The sequence below is a fragment of the Amblyomma maculatum genome, unplaced genomic scaffold, assembly GCF_055883805.1.
Source record: "Amblyomma maculatum isolate TAMU_Amacu unplaced genomic scaffold, ASM5588380v1 scaffold_13, whole genome shotgun sequence".
Classification (NCBI taxonomy): Eukaryota; Metazoa; Arthropoda; class Arachnida; order Ixodida; family Ixodidae; genus Amblyomma; species Amblyomma maculatum.
This window is the reverse complement of record NW_028146738.1, coordinates 16522567-16540979: the sequence shown is the minus strand read 5'-3', so window position 1 is coordinate 16540979 and position 18413 is coordinate 16522567.

The window sequence follows — 18413 nt, the reverse complement described above, 5'->3', positions numbered from 1 at the left end:
CCGCTACCAAAACCTTCCACGTCCGCTGGGCCAGGAAACTTGCCGCGAACCGAATGTCTTGCACCTACTGTCGAGCTAGAGAAAAATCATGATGTGGGACATGGCCAAGACCTAAGGTAATTGCCATTCTCACGTCCATGATGAATGCAATCCGCGGTGTGCTATGTAGTCTGCACACACCAGCAGCACAGAATGCACTAACAGGTTGTGAACGCGCTAACACCAGTTCTAGCGGCTCTACAGTAGCAGACACAATGGCTCTCCCAGCATTAACTTTTGGAAAAGCACTCAGGGACGCCTTTATTTTTCAATGGAATGCCCGTGGGATTCAGTCCCGGATTACAGATATTCGACAATATCTTCATGCAAATCTCATCCCCATCCTTGTTATTTGTAAGCCGAATGTACCAAAGATCTTACGACTGTCAGGCTACGGGGCATTTGGATCTCCAACGCACCAGGGAAACAGCAAGGTCATCATTTATATTCGGCGAGAACTCACATATGTAATCCATCCGGTTACTCCCAGCAACGACAACCAGTACGTTTGCCTGACAGTGAAGAAGCGCAATCTCACGTTTACACTTGTGGGTGCGTATATGTCGCCATCAAGTCGTTTTGACGCCACACGATTGAGCGACTTGATGGCGATTACACCTGGCCCTTGGATCATTATAAGAGACTTTAACGCTCACCACATGATGTGGGGAAGTGTTCGAATGAACCTCAAGGGAAGAAAGCTTGTGTCCTTCGTCTCTGATCATGACCTGCAGTGTCTTAATGACGGTACACCGACTTTTATTCGAGGGGCAACTTACAGTAGCTGTCTTGATTTAGCTTTCGTTTCTCGATGCCTTACCAACAACGTCCAATGGTTTGCAGATATAGAAACACACGAAAGTGACCACATTCCTACATACGTAATCATTAATGGCCTTTCCACATCCACGTCAGTCCCACGAATACGCCACATCGTTTGGTCGGCATTTCAAGCACTTAGGAAGATGCTTGCACAGCAGACCTCTTTGCAAGTATTGAAGAGAAAATTAGGGAGGCCATGATAAACGCGACGTCTTTCTTCACCCCAGTGCCTACCTACAAAGAGTTTGACACGGAATTACAGCGCCTGCGAGCACTGCGACGGAGGGCTGAGCGGAGATACCGACGCACGAAGTCGTGCCTCGACCTCAGAGATGCGAGGCGCCAGCAAAAGACAATTCAGCGCTGAATGCAAGCCCTCCAGGAAAAACGTTGGCGGTCATTCTGTGAAACGCTTGATCCCCGCAAGCCTTTATCACGCATCTGGAATGTCGTTCGTGGTCTCCGAGCATCCCCTAAACAGCTCTATCCATTCAAATCTCTCGCACTATATCAAAGGCGTAGTGAGGTCGAGATAGCAGAAGATTTCTGCGCTAGGGTAGCAGGCCAATCGACTCCAACGGCAACGCTACATTTCAACGATGTTCCAGCTTCACGGGATTCACGAATGGACCTTTTCTTCTCCATAGAAGAACTTGACTCTGCGCTGGCATCTTGTAGACGGTCATCATTGCTGGGTCTCAACGGTGTAACATACCATGCGCTTGGAAATCTAGGACAAGAAGCTAGGCACGCTCTTTTGGAATATTACAACAAATCATGGAGTGAGGGTACAGTTTCAGACGAGTGGAAGTGCAGTCGTTTAGTTCCGCTCCTAAAACCTGGCAAATCGCCTCTGGACTTGACATCATACCGTCCAATTGCACTGGCTAGTTGCGTTGGTAAAGTACTGGAAAGAATGCTGCTTACACGTATTGAGTGGCACCTGGAACACTACTGCATATATCCAGATATAATATCAGGGTTTCGACGTGGACGCTCTTCAATTGACAACGTGGTGGACCTGGTATCATCTGTACAACGCCAAAAAATTTTGAAGCGCTTACCCGCGGCGTTGTTCCTGGATATCAAGAGCGCATATGACAACGTCACTCACCAGGCCATTTTGGACGCTCTGGAAGCTGCCGAGCTCGGCGGTCCTGTTTTTTGCTGGGTACGCAGTTATTTATCCAACAGATCTTACTTTATGCAGACTGAGGATGGCCCAACATCTTCTAATTTCACTTGCTGTGGAATCCCACAGGGTGGAGTACTAAGCCCAACACTCTTCAATCTTACTCTTGTCGGGCTTGTTGACTTAATTCCACAGTCGGCGCAACTTTCAATATAAGCGGACGACATCTGTATCTAGGCATCAGGAGTTACGCGCCCACAGGTTAGAGCGAGGTTTCAAAAGGTGGCAAGTATAGTTGCGACCTACCTCCACCTACGTGGTCTACAAATATCAACTGAAAAGTGTTCGCTAGTTGCATTTACACGCAAGAACATGTCACCTTATACCGTATGTATTGATGGAAAAGCAATACCCTACGAAAGCAGCCATCACTTTCTGGGAGTGATCATCGACAGAAATCTTTCGTGGATTCCCTATATTTCATTCATGAAAAAGAGGCTGACAGCAATTGCTCACATACTTGCCTTTATTGGGGGAAAGTCATGGGGAGCGTCCGCGCGGTCGATGCTACAGCTGTACCATGCATTATTTATGGGATTTCTCCGGTACAGCTTACCTGCACTTGGAAATGTCGAGAAAACCAACTTAGGAATTCTACAGAGCGTTCAAGCTCAAGCTCTGCAAACCTGCCTGGGATTGCCGAAATGTGCCTCCACGGCTGCTGCCATTTTGATTGCACAGGAGCATCTCATATCTACTTACATAACAGTTGACGCCCTGAGGGCACATTTCCGACACATCACCCGGGTTCCCGGTCATCATTTGACCAGTCTTCCTATTACCAGGCCACGTACACGTTTACAGAGACCGTTGATGAGCATCACACTATTCTGCCGTCCCAGTTTACACCCGCATCTAAACCATTCTCTCCACTATGGATCCTGCGTCAACCACACGTGCTTCTTTCAATACCCGGCCTCAGGAAGAAGGTCGAGCTATCGCCGACAGAACTAAAACAAATCACTCTTGAATACTTCCATGAGTACCATGCAAATCGTATGCACGTCTACACCGACGGTTCAGTGAATGCCATGAGTTCTTCAGGCTCCATGGTTGTTATGGCGGTTGTTACGGGCCGAGCCCGAAGACGTCTATGCCCGGGTCACCAACGTGCCCTGAGAAAGGCGCGGGATGAGGCGCCCAGAAAGGAGACCGTACACATTGCTAGCGGGAGACAAACTGGCCCTCCTCGCTGTACGCGGGGAGAGCGTTTATTACCTCTTTCCCTTCCCGCTTCTTCCCCCACGCAGACCGGTTCGGCTGCCGTAGAGAAGACGCTCTGGCGGGGACACATGGGAGGGATCGTCACAATGGTCACACCCGCAATTACTACAGAAGTAAAAGTTAGGACAATTTACCGTACTTCTTCAACAGGCGCAGAACTGACCGTTCTACTTGTCGCTATTCGGCATATTAGTCAGCAAAGCCCTCAACGATGGCCTATTTTCACAGATTCAAAAGCAGCTCTGCAAGCCTTAAAAGCGGCTCTTCGCCGTGGAGCCCATGAGCAACTCGTCGCGGAAATACGACAACTTCATCACTATGCCATAAATGGAGGACATGACATCATCTACCAATGGCTTCCAGGACACAGCGGCATAGCGGGCAATCTCCGGGTGGACGAGGTCGCACGAACAGCTCACCAAGACAGCGATTGTGTGTTGATTCCATTTTCCAGGGCAGACGCAGCGGGCAGGCTTCGCGTACTTGCGCGGGAACACATGCTCTCCTTGTGGAATTCTGACCAGTTTGCAAACTGCCGCCTAAAATCCCTGGACCCTGACCTGAAGCTCCGGCTTCCACCTGGCCTACCCCGATGTGAAGAAACTTTGCTGTGCCGCCTGTGGGTTGGTGTAGCATTTAAAAACTCTTATTCTCTTGTGATAGGTATAGCAAATAGCCCTGTATGTACAAACTGCGGGTGCGACGAGACTATATGCCACATTATTTGTGAGTGCCTCATATACAGCGAGGAAAGACAGTGTCTATGCCGTGCGCTGGAGCGTCTAGATGAACGCTCACTGACTGAAATTAAGATCCTAGGTTCCTGGCCACGGCGATCGTCTGCGGTGAAGGCCTCCCAGACACTGCTTCGCTTTATGAAAAGCACAGGACTGATCGAAAGACTATGATTTTTATGTTACGTGATATGACTGTGACGTGATGTCATGTGACATGCCTGTAATGTGATTGTACTGTCTTCACCCATCCCTCTCTCACCCACAACATTTATACCCACCTATCCCTCTCCCCCGGTGCAGGGTAGCAAGCCGGTTCCTTTACCGTTTAACCTCCCTGCCTTTCCTTCTCATCTTCCTCCTCCTCCTCCTCCAACACTGGTTCCTGGCATGCACTCCATGTTGTCGGTCCCCTCCGCGTTGAGTGATCACAAGTGTGTCATCCTTCGCTTCAGTGATGGGATCCTGGTCCCTCGCGTGAAGGAGACTTGGCGCCTAAACTCGCGGCTTTTAGCGGACCAGGATATCGTTAAGAAAGTCTCCGGTATTCTTAGAAATTCTCTCCAGTCCAACTTAGGTTTAGACGATGCTGGATGGGATGGCATTAAGGCAGACGTGCGTGACTGTGTCAAGGCGGAAGGAATGAGGCGGGCACGTAAGGAGCGACCGGAGATTACCATCGTCTCTGGTGTCATCCTCCTGCTTTTCCAAACCTCTTTCTGCTGGCCAAGGGTCACTGAAGTACTCGCCTCGCGCATCCGGCTCCGAACATTGCTCCAGCGATGCTGGGATGGTCTTAGGGTTATGGCGCGCGCCGAGCAGTGGGAGAGGGAACATTGGTGCAGCAGGCACCTCCTCCGACGCCGCTTAGCGCGCACGGAGACTTCCCTCACAGAATTGGTAGACCCGGTTACGGGGTCCATCTACAACATTTCGGACGCTGTTCTTAAAGCAGCATGGAAGTTTTATTTCGTTCTTTATCAGGCTCCAGCTACAAGCACAGCTACTTTTCCATTCGAAACCCCCTCGAACCAAGTTCACCTATCAGGAGCTCCTTTAGATGAGATAGAACTAGAAGCGGCGCTTAAGTCGTTCCATAGAAACCGTAGCCCAGGCTCAGATGGTCTTAATACTGAGTTTGATGTCAAGTTCTGGGGGCAGCTCGGAAGCCTTTCACCGCCCTTGTAAATAGGCTCCTGGGTGAGGGGATGCTTTCAGGTACTCAAATGGAAGGGCGGATCACTCTCCTTTGTAAGGATGAGTCGAGACGCACTGACCTGCGAGCCTGGCGTCCTATCACGCTCCTGAACGTCGACTATAAACTCATAGCCAAGTGTTTGTCCTCTCGTTTGACTTCCTTCCTTCCAGATATCATAGGTCCATATCAGGCTTTTAGTGTTCCTGGTTGTTCCACTCAACTTCACGGTTTTGCCCTCAGGGACCTTTTCCTTTGGGCTCAACATAAAAATATGCAGGGTATTCTTTGTTCTTTTGACCAGGAAAAGGCATTTGATGTGGTCAGTCATCCATACTAATTTCAAGTCCTGGAGGAAGCTGGTATAGACTGAGTTCCAACGCATGGTTAGAGTTCTATATTCGAGGCCACTTTCGGCCATTACTGTGCTAGGTCGCACCTTAGAAGCTTTCGACGTGGGCCGTGGAGCTAAGCAAGGATGCCCTCTATCTCCTGCTCTCTACGTGCTCGCATTTGAACCCCTCTTACAAAGGCTCTCTCGAGACAGTCGAATACCTCGTTTTCCGCTCCCGCCAGGTCCTCCACCAGCTCCCATCTTTGCCTATGCAGATTACCTAACCATTGTCGTCCCGGACGAGGCTTCTGTCTCCTCCGTTCTGGATGTCATGGAGGTGTACTGTAAGGCGAGTGGGGCTAAGGTTAATAGGCCGAAGAGTGCCACCCTCTATTTTGGGTGTGCACCATCCAGTTCTCAGCCTGCTCATGGTCTTCCCGTGAAGGCTGAAGTCCACCTCCTTGGTTTTCACTTTAATTCGAAAGGTCTTTCAGACAGGAATTGGTCCTCTGCTCAAAAGAAAATTGAATCGAGGGCAAGAGAGTATGAGAAGCTCTTGTGTCCGCTCACGGCTCGGGCCACTATCACGCTGTTCCTCCTGTTCTCAGTGCTGACCTATGTCGTCGGCGTAACACCTTTGTCGGCGCGGATGAAGTTCCGCCATGGAGCGGATCCTTTTCTGTTTCTTGTGGAGTGGAGCTCCGGACAAGGTCAAAAGACTTGTGGTGAAGCTGCCTAGGGACAGGGGAGGCCTTGGCATCTCCGACCTGGACATCGTAGCCTTAGCCTTGCACGTCAGGTGGACCCAAGTGGCATTGAACTCGAACATGCCTCTAACTCGAAGCCTGACTTCGCTTTTTCTGAGTACTCGACTCCGCCTTTTCGCCCAGAGCACATATTCTCATTGCGTGCCATGGTCGGGCTCTCCATCCTCTTTTTATGCTCAGGCCGCTACCTGACTTCAGCATCTCCGTAAGGCGGAGGCGGACATTGATGTGGTTTCGGTTCCTCTAAAGGAATTAGGCTTCTGACTCCAAATCTCCCTCCTCACCTCCGCCAGTAAGACCTTGTCAATGTTAAGCCCAGCTGGCGGTATATCACAGCGGATTTTTTTGAAGCAAGCAGAGCGCCCTTTATGTACCTCTTCGCCAAGGGAGTCCTCCTCATCAAGGCTCCGGCGTTTACATGGGCCAGCTTGCGACCAACTTGTCTGGCTTGTGGTGGTAGAGAGGACACTGTGCACATATTTTCACAGTGTCTTCTTCCAGAAGCGCTTCTCCGTCATGTAGCTAATCTCTTCTAGCTTCCGGGTATACCGTACCAGACTGTGCAATACCTGAATCCGTTGCCAGGCGTAGCCGTTAACTAGTTCGTCCTCCTGCTCGTGGAGTATGCGTACCAAGTATGGCTGGCACGCTGCGCGGCCGCATACAACAGCAAAGTTCCTGGCCTCCATGAAATAACTGCAAAGGTACGGAAGGAGGTCTGGTTCTGCCTGCAGCGGGAACGTCGCATTCTTGGCGAGCGGAGGTTCTCGAAGATTTGGTGCGGGCCATCTGTGATTTTCTCGGTTAAGGGTAGAACACTCTGTGTCGCAATGATCCTATTACAGGGAATGGTCGTCCTTAGTGGCCCTCGTTGCGTTGTCATGAAGGTCCGCCTCGTTGGCTCAATGCCACGATGGCGCTGCAAGCCGTATTTGCGTAAGATGCCACTCACTTTTGTGGGGGCATCGCGCGGCGGCCCCCTTGTCCGGGTAGGGCCCTCACCTCGAATAAAAAGCTCTCCTAGACCCCACATGGCCCGGGGGGGGGACCTGCCGGAGGTGTTGAATGGATGATAATGGGCTGATAAGTTATATGTGACTCTGGGACACAGCCCTTCTGGGTGTCAATCCCCTCCCCATCTGACAACGACAGGAGAGTGAGGATGAGGGGGGTGGTCGCGCGTCTGCGCGCTGAAAGCCGGCGCTCTTTGCTAGTGGAGTTTCTTATTTTTGCTTTTTTTCTGTGACCGGGCTGGCATAGAGGCGGGCTGGAGGCACGTTTTTTGTCGGTGCTTTCGAAAGTGAGAAATTATAATTTATCGCCGCGGACATTGTTTTCAAAGAGTGCTTGTTGGCAGGCTCAGATATTTAAAAAAAAACATGAACGCGAATTCTTTACTCGAAGGCAGAGCAAGCTACAGGTATTTTGAAGGACTTGAGGCGGCACCTCTTGATGTCTCTGCCCATGCTGTTCAGAGAATGAAGGGTCCAGTCTTCTCGTTGAGAATTGATACGCGTGTACACAGCGACGAGTGCTCCGGGCGCTGGTTGGGGAGCTTCCTTTCTATTTGCGACTGCTCACTTGAATGGGGCCTATTCAACTCTTTGGGGACAGACGTTTTAGGCGATACTACCGGCGCCGCGGTGCCTGTTTTCGGCGCGTTTAGGACGCGTTCCCTATAAAGGCACAAATCATGCCGCCTTACCCTTTGGTTCCTGCTGACGGCGGTCAGGGGGAGTTCGCTGCTGTGGCGCTGCCATCCGAAATCAATGACCTATCTACCTTTACCGATGAGGAGTTTCTTAACGACCTAGGCCACTGACGAGAAGCCGAGGCATGCCATTTTTGCGGCAGTTTCCTCTTTCCACGAGACGAAGAGCGAGGAAATGCCTGACGACTTTCCATGCAGACGGGGGCATCTCTCCAAGTAAACCTTTGTCTTCTTAATTCCACAGCTACGCTGTGCAATCCCTAGTTCAGTTATCTCCTCTAGAGAATGTGCAGTTTTGAGCTCCCGAAGCAGGATCGCGTATGAGGATAGAACGATTGACGTATGTGTTTTTCCTTTATAAGCGCCAAGTGATGGCAATAATGATGTATATCTGTTTCTTGAGGCCGACTTGGTTCCGCGATGGCTGCTGCGGCACCGCCAGTTACAAACAGAGGAGCGAGATACGAGCGGTACGAGATACCTAAAAAAAAGCCGACAACCATCCCGTTACCGTTTCAATACGAGTTTTGCGAAAAAGCGCGCCGTCACTTTTTCATTCCAGTTATTTTCTCTCTCTCTTTTTTTTGCCCCGTTTGTTGGAGCACGACGGCGGCCAGAACGCGGTCGGAGGAGGAGAGAAACAACCAAGCGCGCGCGCGCAAACACGTGCTGGAAAGCAGCGTGGAGAGACGACAGCATGCTTTTCGATGCGGCGGGGAGCAGAAGACACAGCCACGGCCGCTCGATGGAAGCGCACTGGGTGCGGCCTGCTGCGTCGCGCCGCCGTCAATGGGCAAGCGCGTCCTTGGGGAGTTTACAGTTGCACCCGCTATTTCAACTGAGGGCGCCACTGTTCGGGGACATGTCGCCGCCGGGGTCGCCGGCTCTGAGCGCGCGGTTTGCTTCCTTTCTGGACGCGTTCGCCTCGTGTCTGCGTGGTAAACGCAGCAAACTTTTTTGTGTGCGCGTGTGCAAGCACGCTAACGTTGAGACGGGAACGCCGTGATTTTTTTTTTTTCGAAAGCATCCTACGCGATAGGCGTCCTAGACAAGGTTCAAGTGCAGTGTGCCTTTGTATAGCAACCATGTATGGGGTGAGCGGTTGCCATGTTTTCAGTTCACTTTTGTTGGCTGTTTCTTAAATAAAAATTGTAATTGGTCTCTGTGTCTGTCACTGTGTCTCAAGAGCTGCTCTAGCCGAACCAGGTACGTAGCGATGGATTGCAGCGCGGCAGCATGGCTTTGTTCAAAGTTTAACAAAACAGTTGAGGCCAAATCAAAATCGGAAATTACCATTTCCAACTTGGATATTGGCCCCCAGTCAACAATTTGGAGTCCAATTCAATGGCAACAGTTCAGCTCTGTGCCAACATTTCGTACAATTAAGGGAGTCGAAATTATAGAAATGGCATGCATTTGTGAACATCAAACATGCTTCACATCCAATTAACATGTCATACAATGCTAATATAAAAGCTCAATATTCTATCGGGGAACTCTATGAAATCTGCTAGAGCATGGAGCACACGTTCGTAGATATATTTTTTTTAATTACCAGCACTCGCAAAGGTATTGGAAATAATTGAATCAAGTCCCATTCAAAGAATCAGATGAACAGTAACAAAAACAAATCATCCTTTATATATTTTGTTTAGTACCTCAATGAAGAGTATTAGGCACACTTTTGCTGAATTTGTACATAACTGACATATTTCATATTTCATTTCAACAGTGTTCAGCTCATCATGTATGCTGATAATAGTGTGTTTATTACTGGCTTTGATCTCAATGAGACTGTTTTACATTGAAATTATTTACTTGAAAAATCGTTTGCCTGGTCCAATTTCATGAAGAAATAAACACAGAAAAACTATTTTGTTTTGAGTCTGAAATAAGAAAATGATGTAAGAGATGGGTACCGATCTATAATAAAAATATTGACCTTGTAGAAACTCGCATAAGTCTTAGTGTGAATTTTTTTCATTTGAGATAGGAAATTCATATAAACAACACTGCAAATAAAAAAAAAATTTCAATGAGTGAGCTTTACCTTGATGTGATACTGTCCTTGCCTTTAATTATGCAAGTCCCCCATATTGCAGTTTTATGTGGGCAGGCACCACAAGAGCAAATATCAATAAAATGATAATTCTCAGTAAATTAAATGTGTGTTTCTTACATAACCGATATTGACTGCCGGTTTACAACATGACACCTCCGTGCAGAATACAGTATAATTATCTTTAACTATGAATGCCACTTGTTGCATGTTTCCTATTTTTCTTGGCAGGACAATAAAAGCTTTCTTTGCTCGATGGCACTGCTGCAATTTAGAGCCACTCCATTTTTAACTCAAAACTCCAACCTCTGGTTTCTCCCGCACTTTCACACTTGGTGCAACCTGCAATCAATAAAACACAATCTAATGGTCTCACTGAATGAACTTAAACAGGCATTCCTGAAATTGTGAAAACAGCTATGAAAACACTTTTTAGGGTTTTAAAATCAGAAATGTTACAAAGTTAAAGAGCACTGCAGAATCTGCATTGGAGCAATGCAAAAGAACGGATGCTGCTGCAACATTACATCACCCTCCATCGATTGACACCACTCATTAACCTCCAGCACTTCTCAATTACTCTCAACTGCTGCGGACATGATTTTGCAGACACGTTATGCGGGTGCGGTGTGCGGACGCGGCCTGCGGACAGAAATCTGTGAAATCTGTGCGTTTGCCAGCGCTGTGTTAATGTATTTTATGTTATCACTTATACTAATTGAGAATTCATTTAGTGTTCTATCAGTGTGTTGTGTTACTTTGCTAACAAGTTTCCTTATATCTTCTTTGCATGTGTTATTGTGTGTAGTTGTATCCCCCTACAATAATGCCTCATGGGCGCTGTAGGTACTTACAATAAATAAATAAATAAACATAGCGAAGTAATACTTTCGCATTAATAGACCTTCTAGACATAGGGTCTCTAATTCTTGCACTTTTTTTTAATGTGTAAATTTTTTTATCCTACTCTGCAGCTAACGTCTGCTGCTCCTTTGTAAATGGGTCCAGGACCTAAGTGCATGAGTTGCTCTCTGAAACATTTAATTTAGCTCTCGAGACTATCTAATATGCTCGAATTGAAATCATTGACTCCAGATTGGACTTTGAAATTAGTTGCAAAATTTTTAACTGCAAAGCCTATTGAAATCTAATATGTTTGGGTTTATTTTTACTAGGGAGCGAAATGCACCAGCTTCCTTTAACATCTTAGCCAACGCACACACAATGCATCATTGAAATGTAGTTTGAATTCCAGTTTCACCATGAATAACAGTTGTCCATTCAGTTTGGATGTTCATTAGGAATATCAATTCTAATCCGTAAGATGACCATAACTTAGCACCCCATAATAAAAATAAATTGCTCCTTTACAGAGAGTTAAAACTACGCAGTTGAGACTAAGTATTTATTCCAACTGGGAGGTCATCTGGAAATTGGAAGACATTTGATTATGGAAATTCAATTAGGACTGAAAATTCTAATTGGAAAGAATGAAAAGATGCCTAAATGGAATGAGGGCTTCTAGAGAAAGTGTAAATTCTGGAAACTGAATTGGATAATACAAGACTCTTTAACAGGATCTAGAACACATCTTTTACAAATGAACACTTTAAACTTAGAGCACTGGCTGATGCTCACCGCCGCAGCTCTCAGAATAACTGACAGCATGATCAAAACTACAGTAGGTGTTAGTGCAATATACACCAGTGTTGTCACTGCGAAGTGAAGAGCCACAAAGCAGAGGACTGCCATCATTACTACTGCCAATATAAAAGTCCTTCTCAGAGCCACCCCATTTTTTCCTGGCAGATCATGGGCCTTCAACTTCATCGTCATGTTTTCTCATTTTTAGTCTTTTGTAGGATGTATTGGGCCTTCGGTGGTCTGTCATGCAACACTGCATGACTAATCCACTGAGTGCAAAGCTGTTAACCAACAGAGATAACTTTTCACTTCATGTGCGGCACACAAACATCATGCATAAAAGAGGCCACATGTCACTATTCCACCTTTCTTTACACTTTCTTTCTTTAACACACTCTAAAACCATTCCTGTAAAAAGCTAGAACTTCTTTTACGCAAAGTGACATGGCAATTATTGTCGCTTGAAACATTTTCAAAACGAAAAAATAAATGCATGAGGCGGCTCACAACCATTGTTTTTTTGTAAAATTGTGTTGCTTCATAGGCAGTACCTTGAACAACACTGACAAAATTTCTACATTACTTTGAAACAACCAAGGCGAAAATCCTAACTGATGGAAGTGGTTTAAGGAACAAACTTCCAGTCCAGACCAGTTGGATAACAATGGATCCCCAACTGGAATTCAACTGGGATCAACGTTCATGCATATAAGATACCCGTTGCATGCGAGCCTTGCTACCTGTTGATGGTTTACAACTCAGAAAGAACACAAAAACGAGGGCACAAGTGCAGATAAGGCGCATATTTGCAGTCTCCATGACCGGTTGTATTCGTTCCTCTGTATCCCATGAAAGCACTCCATTTCTAACCCACAATGGTGTAGGTCTTCGACATCCGGTGCAATAACGTGGGGCAACCCCCCCTCCCCCCCCCCCCCTTCTTCATGAACACACCTGAGCGCAATACCATCAACTACTTTGCGTCAAGACTTTCTTCGATGGAGGAAGTTCGTTTTTCGCATCGCACATGGTGCAAGCCGAGGCATTTTTTTCCTTCATTTCTTAAGACTTCAGCGTAACAAGCATACCCCACAACTGATAATAGGCTATATTACGAGGGGCATATGTCATATTTTTTCTCTTCTTAAGAAAGGTGTATTTGTGAAGAACTAAGTAGAGGTTTTTGACAGATAAATTTCTAGACTGGGACAACTCAAATAAAAAGGCATATAAAAACCACAAGAATTGCAAACTTTGAGCATGTAGAAATACTTGGTAACACGCACAGTAACCAAAAAGTGGCAAACTGGCAGATGCGACCAGGATTATAACACGGTGCCATTGTGAACAATTTCGTTTACATCAGGCATAACGCAGTGCCAGCTAAAGCCTTGAGAACTGGCCAATGTGCTGTATTGTAGTTCATATTTTTTATGCTTCCACAAACTCTTCATAATGACTATTGAAAGCTTTGAACATGCACAAGAAAACTGCAATTACATCGGCCACAGTGACAAAGAATAAAGTAAACACGAACCAGCTAGAATGTTAGACTGAGCGTTCACATGCAAATATTTGCGTAGTAATGCCATTTGAGAAGTAAGCATGCTAATAGTGAAAGGACAACTCGAACACACAGAAGAGAACTGAAGTTACGAAAACAAACAAGCAGTCATAATTGAGGCCTTCAACCCCGCCGGGGTGGAGCAGTGGTTACGGCGCTCGACTACTGTTCCCAAGGACGCGGGATCGAATCCCGGCCTCGGCGGCAACTTTTCGATGGAGGCGAAAAGCAAGGCGTCCGTGTGCTGTGCGATGTCAGTGCACGTTAAAGAACCCCAGGTGGTCGAAATTTTCGGAGTCCTCCACTACGGCGTCTCTCATAGCCTGAGTTGCTTTGGGACGTTAAACCCCACAAACCAATTGAGGCCTTCAAACACTAAGCTGTAAAAGACAAATTTTGCAGAGGGAGAAGTGCATAATTAATCCTGCCGCACAAATGAAATAAGCATACCCCTCGATCAAATATAGAAATCGCTTGTGTACAAAAAGTGGGAAACACTGAAGTCATCTTGCTTTGAGAAACTAATTTCAGATATCATAAATCTTGTTTTGAAAGCTGGTATTGATCTAAAGAGCCTAAAGCAAAAAAATAACCCGACATGCCAACATTTTCATTTTCCGGTCTTTAAGGCTTCAAAGCTGCTACTCGGTTTGTCAAAATGAATGTTTTTTGCCAGCTCACCTACGAGAGATGATAATGCAAGATCTGAAAGCGTGCACTGACCCATCATAGGTCCTCTTCCTCACAGGACACATCCTCCTCTCACAGGATACAACAGAAACTTATATATTAGGAATAGTTGCAGGCTGGGGAGAGGCTCCAGAAAATCTCAATCTGGGGAACTCCAATGCTGCCCAACTGTTGGCCTCTTCGAGTCCAATGCTTGCCACTTTAATTTGAGGTGTCTCCTCAGCCAAGGCATTTCGATGAAATGTGTTCTATCAGACAGCTTGTCGTAGAAGGATGTAAGCTTTGGAATACATACTTTAAGGCTTGAAAGGTCCCTCAGTAGAATGGAGAAATCTCTTCACTTCAAGAGGACCAGATATGTTCTGCGGCTTTTAAAATCACTTTTGATTTAATGCAGAGCTCGGCAAAATCTACCAGTGCACTCAAGCATCGCCCCTTTTATTTTCTTCCTGCAATGAAAACCCTGAACCTCAGACACATTCCCCTACCATATTCTTTTTGAACTTCTGGGGCCTGTCTACTGATACTCTGAGCTCATTTGATTTTATGAATTTCTGCTCAATAGCCTTGCACACTATGGCCACACATCATCTTTGAGAAAGAGCTTTAAATCATCCATCTTTGCCACCACTTTGTAAAGGTATAGGTGCTTTGTCTGCAAATGAAATTGTGCAGCATTTACTACTTCAGGTTCTGCATGCTATAGGTGCAAGCAACATAGAAAAGCAATGGCACAGACTACTGTAGCCTCCATGCAAATAAAAAAGGTACCAATGAGCAGTGATGCCTTGCTAACAGAATACATTTAGTCTCAAAGTGGTCTTCAGCAGCGGAGTGATAGTGGGGGTCGCCAGGTTTAATTTCATGATGGACTGACAATTGTATCTCTCATTTTAACAATAACCTTCTCTTACAGCAACAAAAGAGAGAAAGCATTCTCTTGAGCAAAAGAACTTAAGGCCCTCAGTATTGCAGCATGTGAATTTCCTTGCATATATTTCTCTAACTGCACTCTTTGCATTACCACCCTCCCTCCCCCCCCCCCCATTCCCAGCCACACTTTCCTGAGCACTGCACCCAGTGCAGTCCTCACACCCCTATATAAAAATGCCTGGATATAAAAATATAAAATATAAAATATATAAAATATAAAATATAAAATATTTTATATTTTATATAAAATATTTGGATATAAAATATTTTTCAGGATATAAAAATGCCTTTTTATATCCTGAAAAGCAATCCCGCAATGTCTGCACAGCCCGAAATTCAGCAAATGCTCGTTTTACTCATCTTTGCACCTTAGTAATGCATAAGAATTCTTTTTTTTTTTTGCCGTTAACATATTAGTTGCATAAAAGGTGGCATATGCCCAGAAAATTTTGTTAAAAATTGGCTATAGTGCATGCTACCTTTCTCTTTCATAAGTCTTTTGCAAACTGAAATGGTGGACCACATTAACTTATTCTTCATTGCATTAGTATGCCATCATTGTGCAATTAAAAAAGTGTCCACTTAGATATATTCACAAGTGCTGTTTGATAAATAATTGTCTTTAAACCCTGAGTTTAAATATATAACAAACAAATTTGTGATGGCAGTCAGCAGTCTGTTTCAGGCTACAGGTCCAGTTAAAAATCACAATTGACACATATGACGGATGCAAAACTTGTTGCCGTGAAAGAAATGCAGAAGACGTAAGACGCTGTTTATTACATATTAGACATGCGAAGGCATGACAAGTTGAAATGGTCCATGCGTTGCATTAGAACAAGCACTAAGTCATTAAAAGATGCATGCATCACATGGATCTCAATTTGACAGCAAACATATGCTGGCACACACAAAACATACAATGCTATTACTCTTCATGTGATATACGCTGCAATATTTTCATGTTTTCTAAAGGCTACGCATAGTTCTGTACTACTTAAAAAGTGCACATCTTATAATGCTCCTATAGTTACCAATATATAACATGACCTTAGTAACAATGTACAACATTTCATCTTGTTAGCCTGAAATCCTGAGGCTGAATGTTGTGAAATCCGGTTGTATTAATTGCGACTTTATGATATGCTCCATCAACTTTATTTGAGGTATGAAGGCATTATGCTCCAAGTGCAAGATGGGGATTTGCTTTATTAAACTTCATCTAAAACAAGCCCTGATTAATGTGAAATGACTTACATAGTTTTATAATAATCATAGCCCAAATGAGAATAGGATATTCATTAGGCACCTAATTGTTTTTAACAACAGGGTAACCAAAACAGTGAGAGGTCATCCTTTAATACTACAGCTTATTTAGTTTTTTTTTTCCTAATCAACATATCACTCCCAGCATCACAATTCTGACCTAAAAAATTTGTAGAGTCGAATGACCTAGTACGTATCTCTATTCCCTTTGTCCTGAAAGCTTTTTTTTTTGCCCCCTGCAGTCATGGACTAGCTAGCTATTGCAGCTAGGATGTGCTTATAATAGCGCCGGCGCCGCGGTGTTGCCGGCCGGCATCATATGCATTCGCCGGCGCATTAGTTTCGAATGAGGAAATTAGACCCTTTTTAGCCAATAAGAGCGGTCACCGAGCGCATTTCTGGTTAAAACAATTCATAATGAACTATTTCGCTTAGAAAAAAAACCGAATTATATCGGGACGCGTGGCAACAGGACGGACGACCGTTGTCGACAGCCTGCGCGCCTGAAAGACGTCGCACCGAGAAAGCTATTTTGCAAGGAAACGTTTTGCAAATATAGGAAATGTGCAGAGGAGCGGAATCACTGCAAACATGATGTGCAGTTGTCACTGGAAAATTCGCCCGGCCGGCCTACGAACAGGTCACACTGCTTTGGCGAACCTCGATTCTTTTTGTCGCCGAAAGGTCTCACACAGATCTAGATAAAGGAAAAGCAATTAAACTGTGATTTCCCCGGCAATTCGTGTGGTGTGACAAGCTGGTTCGGAAACCTCTTCGCTGCTCGAAGCGTGCATATGTTATTTGACGTCGCTGCCGTTTCCGCGGTGTCCGCACTGCATGCAAGCTAGGCCTCGTGCCTCTCCGCCGACGGCCATCGGCTGGGCAGCTGCCGTTTGCTTGCGGCGCGCCGCCGCCACCGCCGGCCATGCCGCCGGGCCGCGCCCGGGCGCTCTGAAAAGCACGGGGAATCCAGGGACAGTCTAGGGAAAACACGTGCGCCCTACATCCGAACATGACATCATAATATATCACGTGACCCATGACGTTGTTTGTGACGTCATATATGACGTCACAAATTTTGGGCCAATCAGCGTTTCCAGCCGAGCTACCCCTAAACGCTTGTGAACGACGCCCTCCCACTGCTGTGTCCCCTTGTGTACGCAGCGAGGCTACAAGGATGAGTCGGGGAACAAGGTAGAAATTCTTTTTTTTTTCTTACCGGTGAGTTCACGCGCCCCATTCAAAAAAAGAAACGCGGCCATCCGTCCATTCAATGCTTTGCCAGTTGTTCGGCGTCGTGTCAACCTCGATTTCTTTTTTTGCCGTCGTGTGTCACCGTGTCAAATATACGCTGTGCATTCGTAGTTTACGTTTACTCGTTTTTGTTCAATACAAGCTGCTGCTTATGCGCGATATTGCATGCCCGCGTGCACACACTTGAATGGCACCATCAAGTGTGTGCACGCGGGCCCGCGGGTGTGTACCTGCGTAACGCTTCGCCTTGTTTCTAAAAACTATTCCTACGAGTTAAACTTGTGACAGGGAGAGAGAAGTCAGCAGCATTTTTTTTTAAGTGAACTGAGTTCGTGTATATCGCGTTTATAGTGATGCTGTTCTCCCGCGAGAAAAACGCCATGCAAGCGAAAACGCTGGCGATTTCTACCGCAGCTTGGGCTCGTTCAGTTGTATTTTAGCTTTCTTCGTCCGTACTAAGTTTGGGCTCAAGTTTCAGGGCATTCTTTTCGCCGTCAGAGCAGCGCAATATTAGAATCCTGACGCTGTGTGCCCTTTCATCGCTGCTAAACCCTCTTGTACTTATTGTTCAGGTTTCCTACCACGGATTTCCGCGAGATCCTGCTCTCCGCAGAAGATGGATTATTGCCATAAAACGGGATGAAGGCCCTTTATTTCAGGTCACCATGCATACACAGGTATGCTCAAAGCACTTCAAAAGAGATGACTTTATACCAGGAGTGGCAAGTGGCAAAAGAATGCTCAGAGATGAAGTGATTCCCAGCGTGTTCGTGTTCGCGCGCGCAAAAAAAGAAAAAGCTCCAAAAGCACGCACACCTTTGCCGTCAAGAAAGACAAAGCCGCAAGAGCAATAGAGTCCAACACCGCAGGAAGAAATGGAAAGTGAAGTCTGCATTGCAGACGAGCAGCTGCTATCCCAAACACAGCAAAGTTGCCTTGCTGAAGGGCAAGCTTTGATGTCAACACAGGCCGAGGAAATTCATCG